A 5,673-nucleotide genomic window follows, 5' to 3' on the forward strand; every position below is an offset into this window, starting at 1 on the left:
TATATATATATATACATGTTTAACTCTAATGTAGATATTGACCTGAATGGTCAAAAGTGATCGATTAAGCTCATAATTTATAATTTCTTTGGATTTTGGGGGGAAACATGAGCTGGCCATGATCTTGACATGACAGGTTTCATGAGATTCATCAATACATCAAACACACACATTGAGACCGGACAGACGTCGACACGTTTACACAATAATTCACAACTACTTACATAAACCTCGTTCACTATGTGAAATGTCACTCAAACACTCATCGTGACACAATAAAAACACTGAACTCACGCAAAGGATGATGGGTAAGCTCTGACAGACAGCAGGCCATTTAGCATCCTCACCCAGACAACACACACACACACACACACAGACACACACACTCCCCCCCCCACCGCTACAGTGCCTGGGGGGGTTTCCACGGTGACGGGCCGTGTCAGTGTCAGGTGCTCAAATCTGCCAGTCTGCACTACGGCCCTGCCATCTGATTGGCTGTTGCATGCTGCTATGGAAACTCAGGTGGAAGGAAGCATGGAAAGGGGGGCGTCCACGCCAAACGGAGTGTATGTGTAAATGTGTGTGTTCTGGTCTTTCCTGGATGTCCCTGCCCTCATGGGACCCCTGATGCAGATGTTTATAAAAACCTGAAAACTAGTGAAGTTTGAAAAATGCACGACAGAGACTAAGATCAGCGTGTACGGTCTGTTTATGTCTAAGAGAATCAGTGTCTAATCAGCTATGTAATGCTTCACTCGGTTGAGAAACACCAGCTAGTGACCAGCTTAAATGACCAGTTAAATCCATCATGTTACTGGTTAACAGCATATAGTGTGTTTCAGGCACTTTTATGCTGACCTTCCTGTAACAATAACCATCTTGACTGACTTGTGCCAGTAATTATGGAAGCATATAGGTAGCGAAATTCAATTTAAAATGCAATATGCAAAATGGCATTTATTTTCAACTTATAAAGCGTTCAAATTTGCATGCAATTTACATATTAAGACTACTGTTGGAAATGGCAAATGTAAATTATATAATTTAATTTTCATTTTACTTTTGCACCAAACTTTGCACGTATGGGTAATGGAAAATGTAAATTTAAATACAGAAATACATTGCCATTTTGAATATTGCATTGCCATTTTGCATATTGCATTTTAAATTGAATTTCACTACCTATATGCTTCCATAAGTAATAGACCAGCAGTGCATTTCCAAACCATTTGGACCATTCTTAAAATAATAATAAAAAATAAAATAAAATAAAATTTCTTCAGCTAACTTAATTTGAGTTACACACAGTTAATTTTGTACAACAAATGTTTTAAAAATGTTTAAAAATCTTGTGTAGTGGAAATCTGAATTAAACACAATAAAATCAAAGTATGAAGCTCCAAAATATACTAAACATAATTTTTTCTCAGTATATGAAGTGCATGGGATGAGTAAGCCAAAAATAACCTTTAACAGAATGAGCACAAAAAATCAAATCTCCACCATAACATGGACTCTAAATCTCTGAATATTAAACACTGACAAGCCTTCCCCTGTACTCAAAAACACATAAAACACTTTATATTAGTATAATGTAAATATTATTTGTTTTACTGATCTATTTTACAAATACAAGTGGAATAAACATAATGAAATTGTGACAACTTGTTCATAAATTGTGTTGATTTAGCTAATTTTAACAAAGTAAATTACGTAGCAAAAATAATTTGAGACTTAGACTTAAAAATAATAGACTTTATTAATCAAAACTTGACTAATATGACTAAAGTTAGCCCACATAATAATTGTTCTAAATTAATAACTGACCAATATAACTAAAGTTAGCAATTGCTCAGTAATTGTCCAATGACTGTTAATGTAGATGTCAACTTAATAATTGATTTTTAACCATCTTTTGAAATTTTGATAGTGCCAAAGAGTATTGTAAATGAGACAAACCAACTTACACCAAAAAACATGACGGAATTCATCAAATCAACCGCTAATACTCACTGATGTTTGTGCTGCTGTTGATTTCCTCCCAGAATGATGTCACTTCCTGCAGGATGATGTCATTCAGGAACTGGCTTTTGTTTGTTCCTAAGGATTTTACAAAGAGAAAATGGAATTGAAAGATTTTGAGGACACATGAAAAAATGTTTGAATTGAAATTTAAACAAATAATGAAAATTATAAAAAAAATAAAATATAAAATGCATACAATTTTAAAATGTATAAACATTTAAATTATAAATCAATTTTAAAAGAAAATGAATTTTTTTTTTATTAAAGAAAGAAGAAACATACATTTAATAAATTACATTTTAGAAGTAGTGAAATTATTTAAAATTCATATCCATGTTTTAATTGTTATAAAAGAAAACATGTAATATGAATGCAATTGTGAAAATGTGATTTTAATATTTTATCTTGCTTATCAAGACAATAGGGAATGAAAATGTACTTAATAGTAGAGAACACCCAAACTGGTCTAAACTTTATTTTTCCCACACAGCCAATCACAGCATCATCTGTCCCTTTTTGGTCAGTATTATCCGAATACACCGCACTACCAGAAAATAACCGCCTTGATTTATCGGTTATGGAGACTGTGGTTGAGAACAGTAGAAACCGACTAGCTGAATTTCCTACCGGTATCCAGTCCAGGGAAAACTGACCTAAGGAAGCAAGAGGGGTCAATTTGTGTCTAAAGGAGTTTGTTTGTGTGTGTGTGTGTGTGTGTGTGTGTGTGTGTGTGTATTTCTGGGCTGTTGCGGACTGGTTAACCCTTAAGTGTTTTGCCCTGAGGATGTCATTAAATGTTCAGCACACCTGGGAGGAGCTGCAGCTAATATAAGCGAGAGAGACTCTAAATGCTACACACACACATATATAACTCCAGTCTGGAAGGAGTGTCATATCCATAATTGATGGTTGCTTTTTATTTGAGGTACTGTGGGACACAGGACTGCAGCTTAATTTGATGAGAAATCGTTTTTTAAGGTTGTTACTTTGGTTTGACACGTCTGCTTTGAGCAGCCTGCCTCCCTCTCAACTCAAACAGCACTCTGCTCTGATGGATGAATTAAAGATACATGTGAGAATAAATCTTACATGCAGGAGAGAACAGCGCAATATAGCACATAAAGGTACGTGTTAGTGTGCATTTTGCCGGACGGGACCAAAAAAAGTGGTAAACAACTGGTGAAAAAGTCAAAGCAAGAAAAAAACTGGAAATTAGATTCAAAGCAGCTATTTATTATTCATATTATCATTTGTGGTTGCGTTAATTAAAGTTAAAGAAACTGTAAATTATGCGTGCATGCTCATTATGATAATGACATATGCAGAACGAGTGTCTGTCGAGGGAGGGTTCAGACCTTCACAATCGCAGCATCTGAATGTCTAATATCACATGCTTCATATAGTGCATAAAAACACATGTTAGCATTACACTTTTAAAATTTTCTGAGAAACAAAAGTGAGTTGTGCTTGTCCCTACAAAACTGAGCTGTGTTTTGGCTGCTAGGTGGTTGCTAAGTCCCTTAAAGCGACGGTTCACCCAAAATGGAACATTCTGCTAAATGGCCTGCTGTCTGTCATTTTGCCATTATAAACCTGTATGAATTTCTTTCTTCTGTGGAACACAAGAAAATGTCTTAGTGCTTAGTGTCAGGTGTCTGTTAAATATAAATGCATGTGCCAAAGTTGAACACTTTAGAATTGAAATTATTGAAGTTGTAAATAAAACAGATTATTGGAGTACATTTTACAAGAAAATACTATTTCAGATTTTCTACTTCAAAATTTTTGAAGTACAAGCAATGAAATTGTTTCTAATGCTGCGTTCAAGTCCCCCTGGGACGTTCGTGCTTAGGAGTTGACAAGTCGTAATTACGAACGTCAGGTGCGTTCAAGTCAGTTTAGTCGGCACAAGATGGCGGTGTACCTTCTTTTAATAAATTACAAGAAAATACAACAGGGTCTGTTAACTCTGCTTTTAGAAAACGAAGAGCAAAGAATTCGCATCAGGTGTGTTTTGCATTTTTAATATTTTTTAAAAAGTAATTTATGAAGCCACTGTAATCTGTACCGCATAAAACCTTGTTATTAATTGTTATATTACAATCCTGCCACATTCAAAAAGCTTATTTTTTGTAAATAAAAAGCCTGACAATGTCACTGCTTAATACCTATAAGTATTGTGATTTATGTTTTACTTTGGCAATCTCTCTGTCTCCCTCTGTCAGACATGCAGTTCTACAGTACTTGTCACTGACAACTAAACTATCAATTTAAACAAAAATTTACTGTCAACTACAGACGTTGCATCCATCGATTCCGCCATGTTTCTCATTGACACGCTCCCAACTCGGAAACTCGGGGCTTAAAGAAAATTTCGAGTTTCCCACTCATAATAACGACTTTGTGGTGGCGTTCATGTGCGTTCAACTCGTAAATACGATCTATCCGACATGACTTGAATGCACCATAAGCAATTCTTCTGAGGTGGTTGAAACCACTTAACCTAATTAGGAGCAATAGATGCAAGTCTTAACAAGCCCTAATTACTAAATAATGAGTGCATGTGTTTATTGGATGAATTTACCGCAAAATTAATTTTTTGTGCCCCAGTTTTCCTTTAAGTCAAACAAAACTCACCATGTAGGGGAGATTTCAGAGACAGTCTGTCTGAAGACTGAATAATATCCAGATGTATCTGAATTGGAATTAGAGGATTTCTTTGGCCTTTAAACGAGAGCTGAGGTTTCCTCAAGAAGACACTTTGACATTGAACTTTCCTTTAGTATTTAAGATCTCTGTAATCTACAGTCAAAAAGAGGTTTAAAATCAGCCGTCAGGTTTGAGGAGATACTGTGTTTACCTCGTAAAAACTACCTGCTTAAGATCACAATCCAGTGCGTTTCTCAAACAACACTCTCGAAAATCTCACAGTCGGAGCGGTAGATAAACACGCGTCTCTCATGCATGTCAGGGGTTTGGATCTGCTCACCTCATGGGTTTACCAGCTTAACCACAGCACAAACCCAAGCCGCAGAGCTCATCCTGTGGAGAAACACGCGTTTATGAGTCACATGACCGTGTCAGCTAACAAATTTCATAGTGTGAATTTAATGAGATCTCTGTAATATTGTTTTCCTTGCACTGCAATGAAATTCAATAGAAAGCAATTGGAGAGCAGTGTTGTTAACTAAAACTATTAAAAAACATTTTTGATAATTGAAATAAAGCTGAAATAAAATATAAATCTTAGTAAAACACTTAAAGTCCCCATGAAATCAAAATTAAAGTTTTTTGGGTGTTAGTATCAATATGTTAGTCTTAAGGTCATCTATAAGGCAGTGTGCTCCAAAACAGTGACAAAATTCGCATTTAGAAGATATAAGCATTCAAAGCTTGCAGTTCGTCACGTCTGCCAAAACGGCTCAACGATTTTTTTGACGTCACATCGTACTTCAGTTTCTCATCAAACTTTCTGTCCAATCAAATGCTCTCTAGAATCCGAAGCGCCCGCCCCCTATACTATAAAATAGACGCTGAAGCCACGGCTGAAATCGGTCACTTGTCCACAGAATTAGTATTTTCTATACAGTGAATGGCACGTAGTGCACTATATAGGGGACAGGGAACGATTCAAACAGTGTAAATATG

General features: G+C 35.8%; 1 protein-coding gene across 2 annotated transcripts in view; it reads right to left on the bottom strand.

Moving 5' to 3' along the window:
* The window catches only part of tfap2d (transcription factor AP-2 delta (activating enhancer binding protein 2 delta)), a 68,236-nt gene extending 63,292 nt beyond the window's left edge, over positions 1 to 4,944 (bottom strand). Inside the window, exons 1-2 of one of the 2 annotated variants that reach the window (XM_016497907.1) lie at positions 4,900 to 4,944; positions 2,014 to 2,100 (exon numbers count right to left, since the gene is read on the bottom strand). The gene's annotated coding sequence lies outside the window, so the exon portion shown is untranslated. Of the gene's footprint in view, positions 1 to 2,013; positions 2,101 to 4,885 lie in introns of both variants that reach the window. The other variant, XM_016497905.1, reaches the window with a different exon arrangement.
* Between the last annotated feature and the right edge of the window lie 729 nt (positions 4,945 to 5,673).

Source organism: Sinocyclocheilus anshuiensis, unplaced genomic scaffold (assembly GCF_001515605.1).
Source record: "Sinocyclocheilus anshuiensis isolate Anshui unplaced genomic scaffold, SAMN03320099.WGS_v1.1 scaffold38, whole genome shotgun sequence".
Lineage (NCBI taxonomy): Eukaryota > Metazoa > Chordata > Actinopteri > Cypriniformes > Cyprinidae > Sinocyclocheilus > Sinocyclocheilus anshuiensis.